The 22938-nt window shown below is 48.3% G+C and overlaps 1 protein-coding gene across 26 annotated transcripts in view; it reads right to left on the bottom strand.

The window, feature by feature from the left end:
* The window catches only part of LRRFIP2 (LRR binding FLII interacting protein 2), a 119022-nt gene extending 96981 nt beyond the window's left edge, over positions 1 to 22041 (bottom strand). For 5 of the 26 annotated variants that reach the window (XM_072598919.1, XM_072598917.1, XM_072598916.1 and 2 more), the window contains exon 1: positions 4145 to 8172. The gene's annotated coding sequence lies outside the window, so the exon portion shown is untranslated. Of the gene's footprint in view, positions 1 to 4144; positions 8174 to 19671; positions 19800 to 19820; positions 19900 to 20247; positions 20375 to 21928 lie in introns of those variants that run through there. The other 21 variants (XM_072598922.1, XM_072598920.1, XM_072598921.1 and 18 more) reach the window with 17 other exon arrangements.
* Positions 22042 to 22938: the final 897 nt, after the last annotated feature.

Here is a 22938-nt window from a genome sequence, read left to right as displayed (position 1 = left end):
ATCGCTTCTGAAAAGGCAAAACCAACTCACTCCCCCATGACTCTCCTCACAATCCCTATGATTCACTGACTAGACCATAACTCCCTTTTTTGGACTCCACTGCCTGCCTCCCCTAACTAGAATTTTCTTCTTTTTGAGGACCCCAAACTATCTTGTTCTTGTATCTGAATCCCTAATGTTTAACACAAGGCCTGGTCCATGGGGGGGGGAGGGGGGGGAGGGGTAGTACTTACTAAGTGCTTTTTTATGAATTCAATAGTTAGTGATACTATGAATAAAAAGTTTCCATGTAGAAACTATGGAAGAACTTATCAAAAAGTCTGAAAGAGGAAAAGTCCAAAAAGCAAACAGGGGATGACATCAAAGGTGACCACAATCCCTTCTGACCTTGGTATCAATCCTCGACCCCTCACTCGCTTGCTTCCCCTATCCAATCAGTTGCTATGGACTATTTTTCCTAGCTTTGTAACAGATCTCACCTATGCCCCCTTCTCTGCTCTGACAGGGCCATTCTCTGGGGCAGGCCCTCCTCGCCTCATACCTGGGCTACCACAGTAGCCTTACAGTTGGCATCTCGGCCTCACTGCCCATCTCACTCGAGTCCATGCTCCACTCAGCTTGCCAAAGCTCTGACTATGTATATCCCTCCCCTCATCAGCAAATTCCAATAGCTCCCTATTAGTTCCAGCAAGAGACAGAAAATCCTCTGCCTGTCTTTTAAAGCCTTTCATAAGCTGGTCCTTTCTCACTTTTCCTGTCATGTTTCATTTTCCTCCCTTTCCCTGCGGTGACCCTAGTCTCCTGGCTGTTCCTCAACCATAACCCTCCATCTCCAGACTCTAGGCCTTCTCTCAGGCTCTCCCGCATCCCTGGACAGCTCTGCCTCCTGGCTTCCTTTCAATCTCCCTTTGGGATCACTTCCAACTGATCCTGCAGGCGTCTTGTTTGTCTGTCTCCTTCATGACCCCAGGAACTCTTTGGGAGCAGGGCCTTTCTTCTGGCCCAGTGCTCAGCACAGTGCCGAGCACAACGTGGGCCATCTGTGTGACTCGACTGGGCTGCTTTTGTTCTTTTCCGGGCATAAAGAGAGGTTCTCCTCACTAAGCTTCTCTGTTTGGCTACCATGGGCATTCAGTGAAATGTGTGTCTCTGCTGAGAAAGAGGACTGGGAGGATGGTGGCATCTTGGGTGGTAACAAGGAAATTTTGTGAGAAAGATAATGAAATCCATTTTGGACTTCCAATGGGAGATACTCAATAGGCAGCTGGAGATGTGAGACTGAAGGCTGAAAGAGACGTTAGGGCTGGAGATCTTCACAGAGGTGACTGTTGAGTCCATGGGAGCTGATGAGATCACCAACTACAACAGGAGAGAAAGAGAAGAGAAGGTACCCGCACTAGTGGCTGACCCGGATGAAGAGGAGTAAAGAAGACTGGAGAGAAGTGACCAGAAGACAGACGTGTCCCAAAGACCTAGAGAGGGTGTGAGGAGAAAAGGAGCATTAACAGGGCCCATGGCTGCAGAGGAGTGAGAGAGGATGAAGGATGAGGAGAGGCCAACGGGCTTGGTGACTAAGGCATCACTGGTGATTCTGGAGGAAGCAGCTTCATCCAACAGAAAACAAAGACAAAGCCAAGAGAGGGACAAAGGCTGTAACTGAAAACAAGGATACAACTGAAATGAAGTCGACCAAGAGCTGATTTTGGAAAAGGCCAACAACATAAATGGTTCTCCCTAATCAAGGAAAGGAGAGAAAACCTGAATGATCAAAATGAGAAATGAGGGGTGCTCATGGGGAGGCAGAGGAGCAGAGATACCACAGTGACACAAACTTACCCCAAATGAGGGGCGCTCATAAGAAATCATGAGATTATTGTATGTATTCTGAAGTAAAAATATACTTCTGATACATCCACAAGTCAGTCATCTTAATATAGACAAAGCCTCCCACAGTTCACAGATCACAACCAATGCTCTTATCCAGCCTCATTCTTGGCCCATACACATCACAAGTTTTTTTGTTGTTTTTTTTTAAATTAAAAGTGCAGTCTATTTGTATTTTATATTTTGCTTTTGATTTGACCCATGAAACAAAAATATAAGATATATTGTTAAAAGATATTTTACATATGATTGTATAAATATAATTTATATTATTAAAAACTACCCTTCAGAACTAGGCAAAGATGCCTCAATGCCAGGAAATCAATACAAGACAGACCCAACAAAAGAAAGTAACACGATTCTATCGCTACATTAAAAAAGGTTTCAGTAAAACCCGCCGGTCCCTCATCATTTTAATTATTTTCGGTTATTCTGATTTCTCACAAACACCATGTGAATATTTTCATATTAAAATAAAAACAGAAAAGGAAGATAAAACCTACTTGTCTTTCTCCCCTCCATTTTGAACACTTCGCTGATATTATTTTCTCTTCTGGGGGGCAGGAAGTTGCCATCACTAATCTCCCTCTTCCAACCACCCCCCACCAAAATGTAAAATCCTTCTCTGTAAAGCCAAGCCAACCCTAAACTGGCATGCACAGGTGTGCCTTGTTGTACAGCCACAGTGCTTCCAGAGGCGGGCTTTCCTCAGTCTCCCAAAGCTGCTTCTATGGGGGGAGGGGGCTGTTTGGTTGACTTAACAGTGTTAAAGTCACTGGATAAGTGGCTCTCCTGGTTCTGCTCACTTTATCCTGCAGACTGCTTTCCGTCTTTTCTTAAGGCGCAAGAATATTCCATTAATCCACTTCCATAACTTGCTGTCATTGATGGGCACCCTGTTCATTTCCATTTCTTCACTACAACAAAAAGTGCTATTAATGCTTTTGTACACATGGATTCTCCCCCTATTTACCTATTCACTTTGGTTACAGATGCCAAGTAGTAGTACCGATAGGTCAAAAAGTAATTGTCATTTACCTTTTTCATCTGATGGTGTGAGGTGTGTCTTTATTATTAATGATTTGGAGTATTGTGATGGCTGATAGCTAAGACCTAACATTCATGCGGCACATAATAAATGTATCAGGCACTGTACTAAGAGCTTGATTTCATTTGATCCTAACAGTAACCCAGGGCAGAATGGAAGCGGGAAAAGGGTGCTATTATTGTGCTCATTTTATAGATGGGGAGACTGAGGCAAAGAGAGGTTACATGACATCCGGGGCGGGTACAGCCACTTGGGTCTTCCCAAGTCCAAACTCAGAGCTCAATCCACCGCCCCACTGGCTGCTCTGCAAGCTTGCTTTTCTTGAGAAGATATAAATTGCCTGTTCATATCTGCTAACCTTTTAACTATAGGGGAATGATTCTCATTCCATTATATTTACATCTGTTTCCTATCTTAGATATAGAATTTTTATTTTTAAAAATTTGCTACAGATTTTTTCCAAGGTAATTATTTCTTTCCTAATTTTGGCTGCAATGACTTTGTACATGCATCTCTTTCTAATTTGTTGTAACCAAATCGTTTATTTTTTGTTCTGTGAAATTCTCGACCTTGTTTGGTAAAGAACTCTTCCCCTAGCCTCCATCCTCCTTCTGTGGGTTCCCCTCCCCTCCCTCTCTTCTCTCCAGGTTTTTCTTCCTACCTATCAGTCTCCTTTGCTGGATTTTCATCCAGGTCACACACACATGGATGTTCCCCAGAGTTCAGTCCCAGATCCTCTTGTCTACCTTCTAACGTAAGTGGACACCCCCCCCACTACAACACTTCCACTGGCCTTTTGTGGATCATCCTCTCCTTTGGACTGTTGAATCCTGGAGGTAATCTTTCTTATTTGTCTTCTCAGCACTGAGCACAATGCCAGGCACATAACTGGCACTTCATAACTGTCTAAGTGAGAACCTGCAAAGGTCTCCGCCTAAAAGAGCCAGGGTCTCCCATTGCATTCTGGGCCATCTCCGGTCATCCTGATAAATATCTTGTCACTGGATCCAGATGGCTCTGGAGGAGAAAGTGAAGCTGGCGACCTTGCCCAGCCCTCCCTCACTGAAATCCAAGTCAACTGAAAGTCATGTCTTTATCTCCCTAATGTCACAGTTCTCTTCAAGAACAAACACAACAACCAACTTATGCTGAATTGAACTGAACTCAATCGTTCTCCTCTAGAGTGTTCATTCTGCCACAGGAAGGCAGGACCTGTTTCATCTTGGTCAGGCCTCCCCTGTCTGCCCAGCGCCTGGCACAGACCACCGTCGACACCTGATGGATGCTCTCTGGCCTTTCTTCAGCTCCCTTGTTTGCTGAACCCTTGGCTCCAGGCTCCATCCTTCCCATCAGAGGGGTAAGGGAGCTGAGAAGGTAGAGGATTAAAAGCTGAGTCAGCCCAAGAGACGATGAGATTTCAGACTATAGGAAAACGGAGACAGTCAAAATGCACTCACCTAAGGATGGAAAACAGAGGTAAATATCAGGTAGTCTTTCTTTGGGAGGTGCAGGGCGGGACAACAGTGCTAAGGAGGAAATGCATTCCAGGAACAACAGACAGCCTGTGCCAAGGCAAAAAATCAGCAAGAAAGTCAACGTGGCTGTTCTGTGGGGTGTGTGTCTAGAAGGAGAAGGGCCCAGATACAAGAGACACTGGGAAACAATCCACAAGGACTGACAACTGATTGAATGGGTGAGGATTAAGGCTTTGAAAATGACGAAGGAAGGGCGGACAGACAAAGCACCTGAATTTCTCAGACTGGTCACTGTCACCCAGCTAGGGCAGAATGTTGGAGGCTGTACCAGGTGATGAGCAGGAGGAATTCAGAGACTCCTGCAAAGACTTCTATGAACTGATGCAAAACAAGTGAAGCATGCTGGGCCAAGAAAACAATTTGCATAGCACCCCCAAGACTGGAAATGGAAAGAGCCAAACCAACACAACATAAACAAAACTGAATGTCTCCAAACCCACGGAACAAGCTCGGCCCCAAGGAAGAGGTATAAGGAGACCCGTCCTTCATGCCCTCCCCAGAGGTGGGGTCCACAGGCCTGGAAAACCGGATAGAATATTTAACTTGTTTAATATGTCACTAGGTTTTAATGATTTTCTTCCTTTCTTTTTTTTGAAAAATACTGTGATAAGGAACGGATAGCTGGGAAGGGGGAAGGAGCCAAACGCAGGTAAATCTCTGTTTTACAAATTTTTAAAGAACATCTGAAGATAGGCATCCAGGTGCAGTGCTGCTGCCAGGCCCGACCCTTGGCACTATGCCACACTGACCAGACTGCATGCTGTAATCTGTTTTGAGAACCTCAAAGGCACAGCTCCTAACAGACACTCACTGTCTGTATTATGACTCTCCATACCTCACACCCCTTCTGACCTGAAGGTAAGCACCAAGACGACAGAGAACACGTGTTAGCTAACGACAATGTCGCGGCAGTGCAAAGAGCAGGGCATCTGCAGTCAGAAGTTCTGGGCTTTGAATTCCAAGTGTACCGGTGAACAAGTCACAATCTTTTGGGGCCTTACCTTCATCAACTGTCAAAGAAAGTAACTGGGCTGTATGACTTTAGCCCTAAATGCAGTCTCTGATCCTAACAGCTGGTGTTTCTATAGAATTGTAAGGATTTCAAATCACTAGACAGATAGTATCTCAGAACTCTGTGATACAGTGCCATCCCCATTCTGTTGATGAGGAAACTGAAACTGAGAAGTGGAGTGAGTTGCCCAGGGTCCTGTAGCTGGGATCAGAGGCAAGGCACAAGCCCAGCTCCAGTCTTTGAGGCAGAGGTGGGGAACCTGGGGCCTTGAGGCTGCATGTGGTCTTCTACATCCTGAAGTGCAGCTTTTTCTGCACTAGAGGGTCACATGTGGCCTTGAGGTTGTAGGTTCCCCACCTCTGTGCTTGGGCCACCTGCTGAGAAATGTTTGTTGAATGACTCACTAAACAATGTCAGTTTTACCACATTGTCCCTTCTAGTTCCCATTACAGCTTTATCAAGGATTTTCTAAATGACTTCATTCCCACCTCCAGGCTCAACCTGACACACTCTCCCCCTTCCAGACTAGAATAACTTCTGAAATCCAGCCTACTACTTTTACAACGAAATCTGAAAGTAGAGGACATTCTTTCTCATGCAACTTCACTCAGCAGCCTAATGCCTTAACTAGGAAAAACTTAATCTGGATATTCCTCCTACTGGTTCCTGTATCTATATTTTTCTCCCAGTCATGGCTCAGAGTGGGAAGGGTCCTCAGCGGCAGGAGTCACAGCTGGGCTCTTGCAAAAACCTTCTAGCGGGTGTCTCTGCCTCCAGTTCATCCTCCATTCAGCTGCCAATGGGATCTTCCTAGGTGACAAGTCTGATTGTGCACGCTCCCACCAATTCCATAAACCCCTGTGGTTCCCTATGACCCCCAGGGGCAAAGATAAAGTCCTGTTTGGCTTTTCAAGTTCTTCACAGTCTGGCTGCTTCCTTCCTCCTTCTTCCATCCAACTGCCCAGCCCTTACCCTAGGATCCAATGACCACCCCCAGGCTGTCCTGCAGACAAGACATTCCACTGTGCCCTCAGCCTCCTCATCACCCACTCCTGACTTCTTGCTTTCCTGAGTCTCTCCTTCACACTGATTTGTCCCATCTGCGGTGGCTCTGTATGTGGATGCCTATATCTTGTTCATACGTGGTCGCCTGCATGTTATCATCACCCTCACTGCACCCCATGAGACTGAGAGCTGCTTGAAAGCAGTCTTTTGCCTTTCTCTGTCCTCAATGATTAGCACAGAGCCCAGCACAAATGCTTCTTAACGACAGCCAACAAGCAGTCACCCAGCTGTCGTAGCAGGCCTTCTCTGAGAGGCAAACACACTACTACAATGTCTGGCACGTTGTTGTTCAGTAGTTCGGTCATGACCAACTCTTCACGACCTGCAGACCACAGTGGCCATGGGGTTCTTGGTAAAGACATGGGAGTGGTTTGCCATTTCTTTCTCCAGCGGATTAAGGCAAACAGAGCTTAAGTGACTTGCTCAGGGTCACACAACTAGTAAGTGTCTGAGGCCAGATTTGAGCTCAAGTCTTTCTGACTCCAGGCCCAGCGCTCTATCCACTACGCCACTCAGTTTCCTGTATGGCACATAGTAGGTGCTTAATAAATGGTTGTGGATTGACAGATTCTATGTGACTTTGTCAACTCCAGGGTTGGAAAGTGAATAAAGTTCGTCTCCCCCAGTGCACAGATAAATAGCATCAAGCAGTGTTTAAGCAGTGCCCTGAGAAGCAGGATTTCTATAGCACTTCCTCCACCTTCCCCAAACAACTTCAACCTAGATCATTCACTCAGAGAATGTGGTTTTAACTAAGGTTTTATAAAGCAGGGACTCTTAACCTGGGGTCCCTTAATATGCTTTTTAAAATATTTTGGTAAGCACATCTCTTCATATTTGGATTTCTTTGTAATCCTATGTATTTATTATGCATTTAAAAGCATTACTTAGAGAAGGCAACCCTAAGATTTCACCACACTACCAAAAGTCTGCTGTGTAAAAGTAGAAACTAAGTCTTAATCCTGGCTTCCCAAAACATACTCCAGTCCTGTGCCCATCAGCATTCAGGACACTTTCCCATCCCTGCTCCCATTCAATACGAAATAGAGATTAACTTTTTCAACATCTCAAAAAGATAAACTGATTTATGTACTAAATAACTATCTCCCCTACCCCCCACACACATATACACACGTACATACACACACCATCCTTCCTAGACAAGTTCCTTGGAGCTCTTCACAATCCATCTATCTCAGCATGGGAAGCCCTGGTTTACATGAAACACAGAAACTGGCCAGTCCCAGTCTGAGGCAGAGCAAAAACCCAGAGACTTGACTTGTGGAAGCTGCCTTGCCTCCTGCCCAACTTGTCAACCAGTCCAGAAACCAGTTCACTGCAATTCCAATTTCAGTTCCCTCCCTCCACTTTCCACTAGGTACAAATTGCTCTAGGAGGCCCCTCCCAGCTTCTTTCCCACATTCCCCTGGTCTTACTCACTCCTCTTCTCTTTTAGTGCCTATGTATGTATGGGAAATATGGGAAAAGACAGTAGGACTTAGTGTGTGTGTGTGTGTGTGTGTGTGTGTGTGTGTGTATGCATGTATAAAGTTTTTGGTTAACTCAAACACCAGAGAGAACAAGAGACAGAGACAAACTGAGATAAAACCATATCTATCTATAAAAATAGACATGAAAATCTATATTTTTGTAGATATCTATAAACACTATATAGTTTCAGTTCCCTATAGCTTTACACACACACACACACACACACACACACACACACACACATCTGGTGGTGGATAGCATGAATACTACTATCTCTATTTTACAGAGAAGGAAACTGAGGCTCAAATCTGTTAAGAGGCTTGCCCAGGGTCTCATTACCCATTAGTGGGGGAGTTGAAATTTGAATCCAAACCTGCATCCAAGTCAGCTCAGAAAAGATTATGCCCTAAGGCAAAGTGGGGGTGAGACATGACCAGACCCTCTTTTCATCTTCCACCATGGCCTAGACTGCTCAAAATCATTCAAAAGTTTGCAATGTCCTAATTCACTGAAAAGAGATTTATAGCTTACAGAACAAAATATCCCAAGACTCCTACTGTTAAAATGTGACTGCCCAGAGAAATGTGAGTAGAAGGTGGCCAAAGGAGTCTGGGACTCAGAGGAAATGGAGACCAAAAGGCCGCAAAGGTCCCACTTGAGCCCCTAGGGGTGGGCACCTCGAGCACTGACTCTCCAAAAGATCCAGGCTTCCCCCACAGCAGGCAGCCACACTTTAGACATGTTGCTGTCTTCCCTCCAGCCCCTTTCCCTTCTGGCTTCAAGACTCAATAGTCAGATCAACAGTACCACCCAGGCCTGGTAAGGGTATGTCAGGAGTTGGCCTCACTCTCTGACTTGGCCTGGGCCCCACCTCACGGTAGCTTTGCACAGCATCCCTAGTATTTAGCACACAGTGCCTGGCACAGAATAAGTGATTTGCACACATACTCATGTATGTACACACATAGGCATATCTAGAATACACAAATATAAGATAACATGTAAAGTGCTTCTTAAGCCTGAAAAAGCCATAGCGCTTTAGACCTTGACGCACACAGTGAGGGAAGGAATTTAGCCCAGATGTGACATAAGTGAAGATGAAGGGGCAGTAAGGTGGCAAGATGTCCCAGGGCCTAGGGGGTCACTCCTGTAATGGCAATTTAAGGTTAATAGTGGGCAGGAGGAAGAGTTAAAGATCTTCCCCACCCATTAATAGGCCTCAATACCTTTTGTTAATCTCTATTGAGGCACTGGGTCAGAGGGTCCTGCCCTCCTGCTCGGAAAAGTGTATAAATACTCTGAGGTGAGGTTTCACTTTGAGGCTGACTTTCTGGAAGAAGGTTAGTGTACCAGAGGAGACTCTGGACAGCCATTTTAAAAAGCCCCCCAGCTTTGAAAACCCAGATGTTGGTGTTTCTGTCTCTAGTAACTATGTATATAATGGTCAGGCAGCTGGATCTGTCTGATGACTGTGATGTATATATTGCTTACGGTAAGACAGTTGGGAACCCCATCTGTTGATCTTTATTTTTCTGACTGTATTTTCTCTGAAGTTCAGGGTGCTGGCTTTTTCCTCTGACCTAAGTGAATGATATGTGTGCTTGATTAAAGTAGATTGTTGCCCCTCAAAAGTTGCCTTCCTTTTAGAAAAGCAGATCTAAGAACCTGTACAGCAGGCCCTCCTGTGTATGCAGAGTCCTTGCTATTACACTGCCAGCCTCTCTCAGCCACCCTGTTCCTTTCCTGCTCTCTTTCTGGGGGAGAGCTGAAGAGATAATCGCAGAAGGAGAAGCCCCTCCAAGGCTTCTCACCCTCAAGAGGAAAGGACAAAGGAGAGTCCAGAGGGAGCAGCCCAAAGCCAGCACCCAGAGGAACTGAGTCTCCCAAGGGAGAGGTGAAGGATCTGCAGGAGGCGAGTCTCTGGGATGAAGGTTGTTTATACACTGAACCTGGCAAAAGGCCTGCCTTGGCCGATCCATGGCAGGAGCCCTGAACCTTGCTCCCTAGGAAGGTGGGGCAGGGGCTGGCTAACTGTTCTCCTCCCTCCCTCCATTTCTCCCTCCCTTTCAGAGAGAACTTTAAACCAAGGTATCCCATAGATGTGCGTTCTCTCTCCATACGCGGAGGGACGGAGTCCAGGAAAAACACTTTCCACACCTTGGGCAGAGGCGCCAGCTCTGGACACACCTGGTTCTTGCTCTGAAGGAGCTAAGCCAGCAACTAAATGAAACCTGGGGACCCCAATTCTGTGGGTCAGTCAATCCACCAACAGGCAGGTTAAACAATGCCTGGGTTATTGCCCTAAGCAATGGGTCTACTGACATTGTACTCATAATAAAAGCTAGCATTTACAAAGTGCTTTAAGATTTGCAATGTGAAAAATTGCTGGGAAAACTGGATAACAGTGTAAGCGGAAACTAGGCATAAACCCATGCCTGACACCGTACACAAGAATAAAGTCCAAATGGGTACACAATCTAGGTATAAAGATTGATACCATGGACAAACTGGAGGAGCAAGGAATAGTATATTTATCAGATTTATGGAGAAGGGAAGAATTTTTGACTAAAGAAGAGATAGAAAGCATTATGAAATGCAAGATGGATAATTTTGATTACATTAAACTGAAAAGTTTTTGTACAACCAAACCCAATGCAACCAAAATTCAGAGGGATGTAGTAAATTGGGAAAGAATTTTTACAGCTGATCTTGGGGATAAAGGCCTCATTTCTACAATATATAGAGAACTGACTCAAATGTATAACTATACAAGTCATTCTCCAACTGATAAATGGTCAAAGGATATGAACAGGCAATTTTCAGAGGAAGAAATTAAAGATATCTATAGTTATATGAAAAAATGTTATAAATCACTTTTGAATAGAGAGATGCAAATCAAAACAGCTCTAAGGTACCACATCACACCTGTAAGATTGGCAAACATGACAGAACAAGAAAATGATAAATGTTGGAGAGGATGTGGGAGAATTGGAACACTAATTCATTGCTGGTGGAGCTGTGAGCTCATCCAACCATTCTGGAGAGCGGTTTGGAACTATGCCCAAAGGGCTACAAAAATGTGCATACCCTTTGACCCAGCAATATCACTACTAGGACTGTATCCTCAAGAGATCATAAAAATGGAAAAGGGTCCCACAATTACAAAAATATTTACAGCAGCTCCCTTTGTAGTGGCCAAGAACTGGAAATCAAGGGGATGCCCATCAACTGGGGAATGGCTGAATAAATTATGGTGTATGAATGTAATGGAGTACTATTGCGCCCTAAGAAATGAAGAACAAGAAGACTTCAGAGAGGCCTGGAAAGACTTATATGACCTGATGCTGAGTGAAAGGAGCAGAACCAGGAGAACTTTATGCACAGCAACGACCACAGTGTGCCACAGTTTTTTCTGGTAGACTTGGAACTTCATACTAACTCAAGAACTTAAAAAAAAAAAATTCCCAATGGTTTTCTAAGGCAAAATGCCTTCCATAATCAGAGAAAGAACTATGGAATTCATTCACAGAATGTAGCAGATCATGTTTGTGTGTGTGTGTGTGTGTGATGTTTTGATTTGTTATATGATTTCTTCCATTTATTTTAGTTCATCTACATAGCATGACTATAGTGAAAACGTATTCAGTAGGAAAGTATATGTAGATCCTATATAGAATTGTATGCCATCTTGAGAAGAGAGGGGGAGGAGGAGGGTAGGTGTGGGGGGGGTTAAAATTTAAGTTTTATGGTAGTGATTGTAGAACATTAAAAAAAAATTAAATTTAATTTAAAAAAAGATTTGCAATGTGCTGGACAAGAAATCTTAACCCTATTTTATAAATAAGGAAACTGAGGCGGAGGGCAGTTAAGTAACTTTGCCCAGGGTCACAAAGCCAGAGCGTTTGAAGGCGAAATCAAACTCAGGTCTCTGACTTCAATTCTAGGCTCTCACCTACTCACCACTAGCCCTCAGTGTTCAGGACACAACATGCCAAAGTTATGAACAAACAAGCCCAATACAGAATATGCTAGGACAGCATCACAGGGGATTGGGAAGGGCTTCTGGCAGCAGGGGGGATTTTAGCAGGGACTCCAAAGAATTGGGGAAGCAAGAAGTAGAGACCAGGGAGGAGGCAGGAATCCCTTTGACATGGGCAATCTCATAAGCATTTATTAGGAGTCTACTACTGATCACCAGTCTTGGTCTGAAGACCTCCCATGAGGCAGCACCAAGGTCAAATATTCATGCGAGGACACTGTGGTACAAAGGAAAGTGTTTTAATCATCCTTCTGCTACTAACAACTCAGTGACATGGGACCCTGGGCAAGACATGGAACCTCTCCGGATCTTAGTTTCCTCATCTGTAAAATAGAGATTGGGCTAGATGATCGCTAAGGTTGCTTCCCACTCTAAATCTACAATCCTCGGGAACCTACATTTACATTTACCTAGTAGTGGTCACAAGAAGAGGGCTAGAGGACTCCCCTGACATGACCAAAGGAGGAAGAAGACAGACCTTGCGATCTAGGCCACTTCATGTTTCCCTAAAAAGAAAAGTCCTAGGGCCCCCAGGGGAGGTGGGGGGCTCCCCAGCTCCATACCCAGGGCTCATACCAGGACATTAATTGGCTTTCTGAAGGGGTTAGGAGTGAGGTGACCAAAGATGAACTGCCCCATCATTCACTGGAACGATCTGCCTGGCCACTATAAATGACATGAAAGAATCCAGGTTTGACATTCTTAGGTCTCTTAGGATCACAGATTTAAGAAGCAAAGGGATCTGAAAGTCCACTGGTCCAAAGAGAGTCAGGAACCAAACTGGAGGCAATTAAGGGGACCCACTGTATAGAGAGTGCAGGATCTGGAGGCAGGAAGACCCAAGTTCAAATTCAGCCTCAGAAACTTATTAGCTGGGTGCCTCAGTTCCCTGACCTGTAAAATGGGGTTAAGGAAAGCACCTGCCTCCCAGAGCTGTTGTGAACAATAAGTGAGACAATGTCTGTGACATGCTCAGGACAGCGCCTGGCACATAGTAGGCACTCCCTCCCATTGCTTTACGGGACTTGCCCAGAGTCAAAGAGGCAGTAAATAGTGGAGCTGGAATGGGAGTGGAGGTCAGAGGCAGTCACTCCAGGGCAAGGATTGTCATTCTTCCCATTCACAGACACCCAGCAGGGCCTAGACAACCGCTCCCACTTCAGTGGGGCCAATCCAGTATAGACCACAACGGCCTCAATTCCATTGTCCTGGATGAACTTTTAGGACATTTAATTCATATATTCATCCTTCGTTGCTGAAGAAGACCATGCCATCAGAGAAATGATGACATGACTTGCACTTGACTTTGTTTTGAGTGAGGAAGGGCTGTGCAGGTCACCAGGCTCTCTTCTCCTCCAGAGCCATCTGAATCCAGTGACCAGATATTCATCAGGATGACTGGAGATGACCCAGGATGAGGCAATTGGGGTTAAATGACTTGCCCAAGGTCACACAGCTAGTGAGTGTCAAGTGTCTGAGGTGAGATTTGAACTCAGGTTCTCCTAACTTTTGCACTGGTGCTCTATCCACTACACCACCTAGCTGCCCCTAGGACATCTAATTTATACTTTTTTTAAAGCTGCTTCCATGGGCACTAGGCGCTTCTCAGCATTCACACACTCCCTTCTATGTGCCTGCCTTCCTTGGGGGAACCTCCCCCTTGCCTCCTGATAGGAAGCTCTCAGCTTCAGAGTATTTTGTCTGAACTTTTCCTTCCCATTTACTTCACTGTCCCTTAGATGGGTTATTTGGGTATTCAGTGGGTGCTTACTGTTAGCCAAATGTACAAAATAAGTTCCATAAAATCTATGGCTACCTTTGGGATTGCTCTCAACACAGTACCCCAATGCTTGACCTGCCCCTCTGGGATAACAGCCCACCAGAGGCCCCAATTTACACTCCACCTAAAGCCTGGCCTCCTCGGCTCCTGAGGAGCCATCCTGGGCCTCAGAATTCTACCATGCAGTGAAGCTGGGGGGAGGGTCTAGGGGAGCAGCTCCCAAAGGGTGGCCTACGATCTGAGACCCTTCAAAGGTTCTGAAAAGTCAAAACTATGTTCATCATCATGCTAATTTCTAATATGGTAAATATCAATAGAGATGACCCACAGGAACACAAACATTTTGAGATCCTTAACAATTTTCAAGGGGTCCTGGGACCTAAAGGTTTGAGCACAGAGGGGGTGGGAATTCCCAGCATTCCTGAAAGGACTCAGCCCAAGTACTGGCTCAGCTTTCATTTGTTCTCATTCATTTGGGAAAGCCTTCCATCAATTTCCCTGTCTAACAGGACAGAACTAAAGGACTTGGCATCACGATAGCACCTTTTGGAGCCAGGGCATGGAAATTACTCAGCCCTCAGTAGTCCAATCTTCCTGTGAAAAGCAGCTGGCATCCGTCATGAAGCAGGGTGCTCAGGCCCCTGGGATACACAGAACTGGCCTTCCCAAGGACCCAGCTCTCCTCCAGGGAAAGCAGCTGCTTTCGCTTTTTTAAAAACTCCTCCAACTCTTGCCATTTCAAGAAAAAAAGCTCCCATCGAAGGCAGGCAGAGGGCCTCTCCTCCTGACCTGTGCATACTGCCCATCTCCCTACAAACACTGAAATAGTAGAAGAGAAACAGCATAGGGCCCTAATCCACAAACAGCCCCTTTTCTCCACCCCCGCAAGGCAGGCTCAGGAGGGCTCCTGCCCCCAACCACAGGCCTTCCTGCCCAACTATAGGGATCTGCCAGATTACTCTCTGTGTGGTAGGGCCTGTCAGCAGCTCTTCCACAAATGCCTCCAAAGAGCCCTTGGGAATTCTCTGATAAAAGGCAAGGCCCAACTTCTGAGTGCACGTCACCACCAAACTTGACTTCATCGTTTCTTTTCTGTCTTTTTAAAGATCCTGAAATTCCTGCTGGGGCTCCCTAGTGCCCTCTCTTCAACATTGAGTTTCAAGAGTTCTAGTCAACTGCCAAGTGTGGGCAGATCCAGAGGGACAGGGCCAGGCCCCGCTCTGTACCCCAGACAGACAGCTGGATGAGAGCTGATGAGGGAAAGAGGAAAGGGTGGGAAGGATGATTGGCTACGTACACATTTATGCTACATCATGGCACATGCTCTATTAATTACACAGCTGCATGCCTTCAACTACTCTGCAAGCATTTATTAAGCCCCTACTGTGTGCCAGACACTGAGATACAAATATACAAAAAAGAAAGCCAAAGGCTTAGAACTAAAAGTGGCCTCAGCAGGAGCCCATAGTGTCTGACAACTTCATTTTACAGACCATGAGGTTCAGTGAGTAGCTTCCCCCTCAAGCAGAATTCGAACTCCAGTCCTTCTAGTCACTGCTGTTTCCACTCCAGTCATCTAGTCACTGGATTCAGATGGCTCTGGAGGAGAAGTGAGGCTGGTGCCCTGCACAGCCCTTCCTCACAACAAAGTCAAGTGCAAGTCATGTCATCATGTCTCTGACGGCATGGTCTTCTTCGGTATGGAAGGACGGACACACACAACACAGTATCCGCTCTCCAGGTGCTACAAACCCCTTAAGCAGACACAAACCACAGACAAAGTCAGGGGGCAAGAAGAGCTAAGGATCTCAGAAGGGAAGGAAGGATTCTAGCTGACTTAAGGAGGAAAAACAATCCAAGTCTGTCCAATGATCTGCACCTCACTGGTGCCTTTACTTGGTCATAAAGTCCTAAGATGTTTCAAAATAAAAGTGTAACTGGAATTCTGAGAGTAAAGTGCCTAAGACGTCCACACCCTGTGACCCAGGGACTCCACTGGTAGGCAGAGATCCCAGATAAGAAGAAAGTTCCCTAGGAACATAAACACTGAGAGCATCGTGCTTTCAGTGGGAGCGAAAAGTTGCAACAAAGTAGATGCCCCACGGGAGAACTGGCAACATGGATGTAGGGAACGTGACTGCTGAATGAAACGCTGGCGAGGACAAAGACCAAGAGGCAGAGAAAGGATGACGTGAGTGGAGGAAGATCACAGTGAGCAGAATCGAGCAAACGCGAGGCCAACGCCTGGGCAGGAGCCCGGGGAGGCTCCCTGCGGGCAGCTTCAGCGAGTGCTTTTTATCGTCTTCTTTTCTCCTTTGTTTTACTTTTTTACGTGGGATGGCTCTCTGAAAAGGGAATGGGAGCGATATGAGAGGAAATCGAAAAGAGAGAAAAACAAATGACAGCAATAAAAATATTGTCCATGAAAACATACATGAGATGTCCTGCGATTAAAATTAAACTTTGTAAAAAGTGAGCATCTACTTAGAAAAACTATCTGCACACCCACCGCCATCAGCAGGGGCCAGAGGGCCAAGGACTGGCTCTGGAGCCTGGCTCTGCCAGCCTGGGCCCACCTGCTCATCAGTCAAGTGTGGGCAGGAGAAGGTGAAGGAGAGGCACTCTCAGGCTCCCTCCAACTTGAGATCCTCTGAAAAGAAGTCTGTATTCTCGAAGGCGCACCTGACGAAATCGCAGTGCCAACCAGTCACTGTTTTACATTGAAGAGGAGAAAAGTGAAGAATGAATATCTATTTCTAACCTATCTCCACAAGTCCCATTGCCAAATCCAGGTGACCCGACTGAGGCCACATTTGGTCTGAGCCAGCCTTAAGTAATGTCCTAACCCAATCCCATGGGTCACTGGGCCGCAGCGTCCCTCCCCAGCACCCCCACACTTTCCCTCCTGCCTCCCAGGTCATCTGCCCAAGAGCGCTTGAACACTAAGCAAGGCCCCTGCACACGGGCAGATTCCCACAAATCCAAACAATGGGGGCAGAGGCAGAGCATAGCAGCTTGGTTCTCGTGGAGTGGACAATTTCCCTGAAACTTCCTTGGGTTTCTTTTAGACTCTCACTGCCCATGTAAAAGAGGCATCCCAGCCAGGGACAGCGCAGCATTCCACTATCCAGAGAGCATGCATGACACCAGACAGGAGGGCCTCAAGGAAATAAGGGCGTCTGCCGGTGAGGTGAGGGCGTCTGCCGGTGAGGTCAGGGCAAAGGCACAGAAGTGGGAGATGGGGCCATGTGTTTAAGGAATGGTTTGGCTGGGCCAAGGTCTCCAGTGTAGAGGGAAGCAGTGAATAAGAAGGCTGGAAGGGCAAGATGAGGCCAAGCTGGGAACAGTTTCAATGCCAAGGCGTGAGGCAGGTGCCTGTCACTCTTTGTTGCGGTATGGACTCAGAACAATGTTTTACAGTGCACAAAGCAAACCACAGAGGCCTAAAAAGAAAGCCAATGAGAATGGGATAAAAATGCACAAAAAGTAAGTTCTCAGGTCCCTGCTGCAGGGTCAGAGAGAGCTGAGGAGCTTCTGAAGCAGCACCATGGCCTGGGCTGTGGGTCTGCATTGATCCTTAGGCTCTGGCTATAGGTTAGGAGAGTGAAAACAGAGGTAAGCCACTCTTGCTCAACTCCTTTCCCTTCAAGTAAGAATTAATTCTCAAGTCTGACAGCTAAAGTTTCCAGATGAACCTAAAAAAACCCATAAAAAGTCTAGGAAGAACAATCACGGAAGAGCTCCTTTGGCCCCCAAACAGTCAAAGTGTTACTTAGGGGAGCTGGGTGGCCCACTGGATAGAGCACCAGCCCTGGAGTCAGAAAGACTCATCTTTCTGAACTGAAACCTGGCCTCAGATACTTACTAGCTGTGTGACCCTCATTTGCCTCAGTTTCCTCTTCTGTCAAATGAGCTGGAGAAGGAAATGGCAAACTAATCCAGCATCTCTGCCAAGACAACTCCAAATGGGGTCACCAAGTCGGACACAACTGACAATGACAAGTCAGAATACTGCTGACAGGTCTCCCACACTTCCTCCTCGTGTTCCCTGAATCCAAACCAGACAGGCTTCTCTGAAATGAGAGCCTCGAAGCCAGAAAGACCTGGGTTCCAGGACTGTCTCTGATACACAGTGACAAAGTCCCATCTCCCAGGGGCACCTCTGCAGCAGCCCCAATTGCCAGGTAGGAGCCAGCATGCAGGGGACAGAGGAATTTCCCACAGAAATCACAGGCCCACTAAATGTTATCAGTGTGGAGGTGGGGAACCTCCTCTCCAAGAGTTGGGAAATGGTGGCCAATGTGCTGCCTCCTTCCAGGGCACTCCACAGAATGGAATCAGGGAGCAGCAAAGCACTTTCTTTTTCTAAAAACTACTGCTGCTTTGTCCAAGACCAACCCTGAGGAGTCAGTTCTCTTATCAAGCCACCTCCCAGGGAAGAACAAATCGTCTGGAGTTTGTTTTAAAGGAGCACAATCCTCCTCCTTGGCTCTCTTGCTGACTGTGGTTAAGTTCTGATCCATCCCCCAAACAGAGTGGTCTTTATGCTGTGGGGGCTACACCGCGAGACCTCTGTCAGGGGAGCCCCTCTGCTCCTGAGGAACCGAGACTACCATCACTGTCAGGAAAGGATTCAAAAGCCATATTAGTGAAGGCATCCTGCTGGAATACTTGAACAGTCCCTGACAGTGACGATCCAAAGGAGACAAAACACCAAAATATACCCAAAAGAACCAGTGAGCTCATCAAGAAGGGAGAGACTTGCTCTTGGTTTGTAACTTTCTAATTCTCCTACACCAAAGAATGTGCAGTGAAATACAGGGACTGTCACTGGCCAGGAAAAGGAACACCCTCTGATGCCTGGCATCAGGAGAGTCCAGCAAAAGTGGTGCTAGCAGACCTTCTCAAAGGACAATTTCACAGCGTGGGTCAGGCTTTCCATCCTCTCACCCTCCTAGGAATCTGGGTCCTTTTTCATCCTGGTATTTGTCCTCATTTTTCAACAGCAAGTCTTTATGTTCCAAATTAAATCTGGGGAGGAAGATGCACTTGACCCAGTTCAATCTAAGGAGTGTTTACTAATCACCTACTCTGTGCACTTGTATGTGGTGGCCAGGAGACCCTGGCATTGCAAAGAGCAGGCCACAAGGGCAGTCTTGGCCACATCCTGGACAATCGGCCCGGCCAAAGGCTCCCAGGAGCTCTCCAAGACTGCGTTGAGAAGCAGTTATGATCCGAGCTGGTAGGGGGGGTTTTCTCAGCAGAAGCTCCCCACACCCATGAAACCTCAAAAAGTGCACAGTGCCCTCCATGAGGGGACTGCTGGACTAAAAAGCTGAGGGGGAAGAGCAGAGATCGTCCAGAGGCGTAAAGGGGCGCCTTGCAGAGCTGGGGACTATGTGTGCAAAGTCAAGGAAGCAGGACACGGAACCCCAACTTTGGGGAAGAGGACCTAGGCCGGGCTGGTTGAGAGACATGGTCTTTCACCCTAAAGACACACAGCAAGAGCTGGTAAAGACCAACCCTCTTCAAGATTAACTTTCTGTTCTTAAGTTCCAAAACAATCTGGAAAACGCTGCCGCAAACCATCCCCACCGACAGCTGGCTGCTGTCTTTCCTCTTCCGCACCCGGAGGGCCCCCCACCCCACCCCCGCACCCCCACGGAGGCTGGATGCGGGACAGGACACAAAACCTGCCTGCCCAAGGCCCGCGGGAATGAGTCACGGGCTGAATCAGCCCCAGGCCCTCCCCGCACCCGCCCGGTGGGGGGCGCCCCCGCAGCCCTGCCCGCACCGGCCCGGCGGGGGGCCTCGGACCCGTGCCACGCCTGGATTCCAAAGCACCCGCAAAGTCGGACAAAGAGTCCTCTCCAAACTTTTTGAACGGGACCGCGTCTCCCACGAGCTCAGGCTGCGCCTCGGGCCAGTCCACTGGATGGGGGGCGCTCCTGGGAGTCCCCGCTTACCCAGGGCGGGCCCGCAGGCCTCCCCCTCCCCAAAGGGCGACACGGGGGCCGCGACCCCGCGCCGGGACGCAGAAATAGGCAGATCAGGGGGCGGAGGCTGGGCTCGGCGGGGACCCCGAACCAGCCCAGGATCCCGACCCTAGGCCCCCCCGCCCCGCCCCCGCCCCGCCCCGGGGGCTGGGCCGGGCCCAAAATGGGGGGGTCAGGGTCACCCACACCTGCCCGGAGGCAGTTCCAGCTGCCTGTGGCCCCGCCCGTCCACGAACCCACTCGGGCTTCTCCCCACTTCTCTGGGGAGCAGGGGCCCGGTTTGGGCCTTGGACCCCAAAGTTCCCGATTCCGAGAGGACTGGCGAGGGGCACGGCGAGGGCTGAAGCTTGGAGGCTGGACCAGGGGCCGGGGCTGGGCGAGGGGCTGCGGCCCTTACCTGCGGAGGCGGCGGCGGCGGCAGGCGTGGGGCAAGAGGGGCTGTGCCCCGGCCCGGCCCCTGCCCCCGGCCCTGCCCCGGCCCGGCCCGGCCCCCGGCGGGCGGCTCGGCTCGGGTTCGGGCTCGGGCGCAGGCGCGGTCAGGGGCCGGGGGTCCGGGTCAGAGGCCGGGGGTCCGGGTCAAGGGCCAGGGGTCCGGGTCAGGCGAGCTCGGCCTTCACTCCCTCCTCCTCCTCCGGGCAGCTGCGGCGGCGGCAGCGGGAAGCCGGGAGCGGGGGCGGGGCCCGGCCGGGAGGGGCGGGGCCGTCCAGGGGCAGGGGCGGGGCCGGCCCGGCGCGCTCTCGCCCAGAGGTCAGCGGGTCAGTTACCCGGATGCACTCGCGGCCCCGCCCCCTCCCGGGCCGGAGGGGAGGGGGGAGTGCAGGAAGGAGGAGGGGAGGAGGGAGAGCTCGGCCGAAGGAGGGGCGGGGCGGGGCGGCACAAGAGGAAGGGAGGGGCGCTGCGACTGGGAAGGGGGCCCCCTAGGGCTCAGGCTGACCCAGGAGAGTCCTGACCTTCGCCATGGTCGGGGGGGGGGGGGGGGGGGAGGGGAAGCCCCGCCCTTCCTACAGCCAGAACCCCTCCCGGCTGTAGCCAGAGTACCCCCCGCGGTGATTGCCTCCTCTCCCTCCTTCCCCTAGGGCACCGGCTCCCCGCTGTTTGCTTGCTGTCCCCTCCCTTCGACTGTAAGTTCCCTGAGGGCAGGCACCGGCCTTGGCCTTCCTCGGTTCTCCCTGAACTGAGGCCAGGCTCACGTCACCCCTCTAATTCCTCCCGAGATGAAGCAAACCCAGCCCCCCGCAGTGGCCTCGCCCACCCGTGCCTCCATCTCCACACCGGCCTCCTCTCTTGCACGTGCTAGGCCTCCAGCGCCCCCGCCCCCAGCCCGCCTGAGCCTCCAAAGGTAACAGTATCAGACTCAGTGTCAATATCACCCTGCAGCCCGGCCCAGCCGGACGCAGGAGGGCCCTCCTGAATGCACGCGCCCTGACGGGGCAGGAGCGGGGCATACACCTGGTGCTTCGTCAGTGTCTGTTAAATGAAATGGAGAGACCGGACTTCCTGGCCTCCCTCCCGTCACACATGGCCCTGGATGCTCCAGCTGTTGGATGGTGTGTCGGCCCACTCCAGGGCTGTTAGCCCAGGGAAAACAAGGACCAGGTCTTAAGTAAACTTTGTATCTCGTGAAGCATCCTAGCACAGTGTCCCTTCGTAAGTGCTTGCCGAGTCAATGAGATGAATGAATGAAAAATGGCTTGACTTTGCACCTTGGTTAAGTGGGTTGTGGGTTAGGAGCCGCAGATTTCTAAGTGTCACTAGAGCTGTGGCAGCGTCAAGCTTTAGCAAGCCAGTACTTTTCTTTTTATGGTTAAAAAAAGGCAATTGATTCAGTGGAGGGGCTTGAAAAATTATCTTTCCCAGCTGTGGTTAGGGGGAAAATTCTTAACCAAACATGACATAAATGAAATCACAAAATACATGATTTTGATGATATGAAGATTAAAAAACTTTGCACAAATAAAAGCAACGCAGCCAGAATAAGATGAAAACATGGGGAGTGGCTCAACATTCACATTAAGCATCTGGGATAGAAGACTAGTGTTCAAAAATCTAAAAAGAAAAGAAAAAAAGAAAGATCCTACCTTCAAGGAGCTTATATTCAAATGAGGAAAGATGACACGGCGGAGTCAGAGAGAACTGAAGAAGGAGGCATGTCTGGCCTAGGCACTTTCCTTGAAATAGACATTCTGAGATGAACCCGATCATTGAGAAGAAGGGAGCTCAGGGGCAGAGTCATCGTCCAAGAAGGGTCTTCATGGAGAAAGAAATCTGCAACGCCAAGAACAGAACCCAGAGGGGAATGGAGGAGTGAACACAGAGCCAGTGACCCTGGCTTTAAGGGCTTCACCCTGATCCTGTGGAGCTGAGTAACTCTGAGTCAACCAGGCAAGGTTGAACAATTTGATCAGAAATAGAACTATGCTGGCCCTGGTCCCTGCATTACAGAGACTTCAGTAATGGTAACCAAAGAAGAGAGATCTCTACATAGAGGAGCTTCTGAAAAATGATCTGGTATATTTAAAATACACCAAATCAGGCAGTCTGATACCTCAGAGGACCATGATCCCCACTGGTACAGATCCTGGCCGATCCATCTCCTCTGGTCCATGCGAATCATGCCCAGGCCAGAGCCAAAAGCTGAACCCCAAAATAAAGATGAGCTGCTTATGTCTAGAACAGGGGTTCATTACCATTTTGCCAGTTTGTTGAAACCTGTGGACCGCTTCTCAGAATAATGTTTTTAAATGAATGAAATTCGTAGGAATACTAAGGAAAACCAATGATATAAGGGTGTTCCAAAAGTATTAGTGCAGTTTTAAAGTTCAAGCATTAAAAGTGCACTAAGACTTTTGGGACACATTTTTATCAAAATGGAGTTCTGAGCAAATTAAAGCAAAATGTTTGTGAGCACCAAGTTAAGAATCCTTGATTTCCAGAACATTTTTTTTATTTGTAACACTTTTCAGATGCTGTTTGATAATGACTAGTTAAATGGGTTTAATCATAGTTGCCAATAGATGGGAAGTGAAAACTCATTTCCCATTTTTTAACTCTTATAGCTGAGTTGTGTCTGATTTCTCATGTTGACCCA

Source organism: Notamacropus eugenii, chromosome 3, assembly GCF_028372415.1.
Source record: "Notamacropus eugenii isolate mMacEug1 chromosome 3, mMacEug1.pri_v2, whole genome shotgun sequence".
Taxonomy (NCBI): domain Eukaryota; kingdom Metazoa; phylum Chordata; class Mammalia; order Diprotodontia; family Macropodidae; genus Notamacropus; species Notamacropus eugenii.
This window is presented reverse-complemented; position numbering and strand designations above follow the sequence as displayed.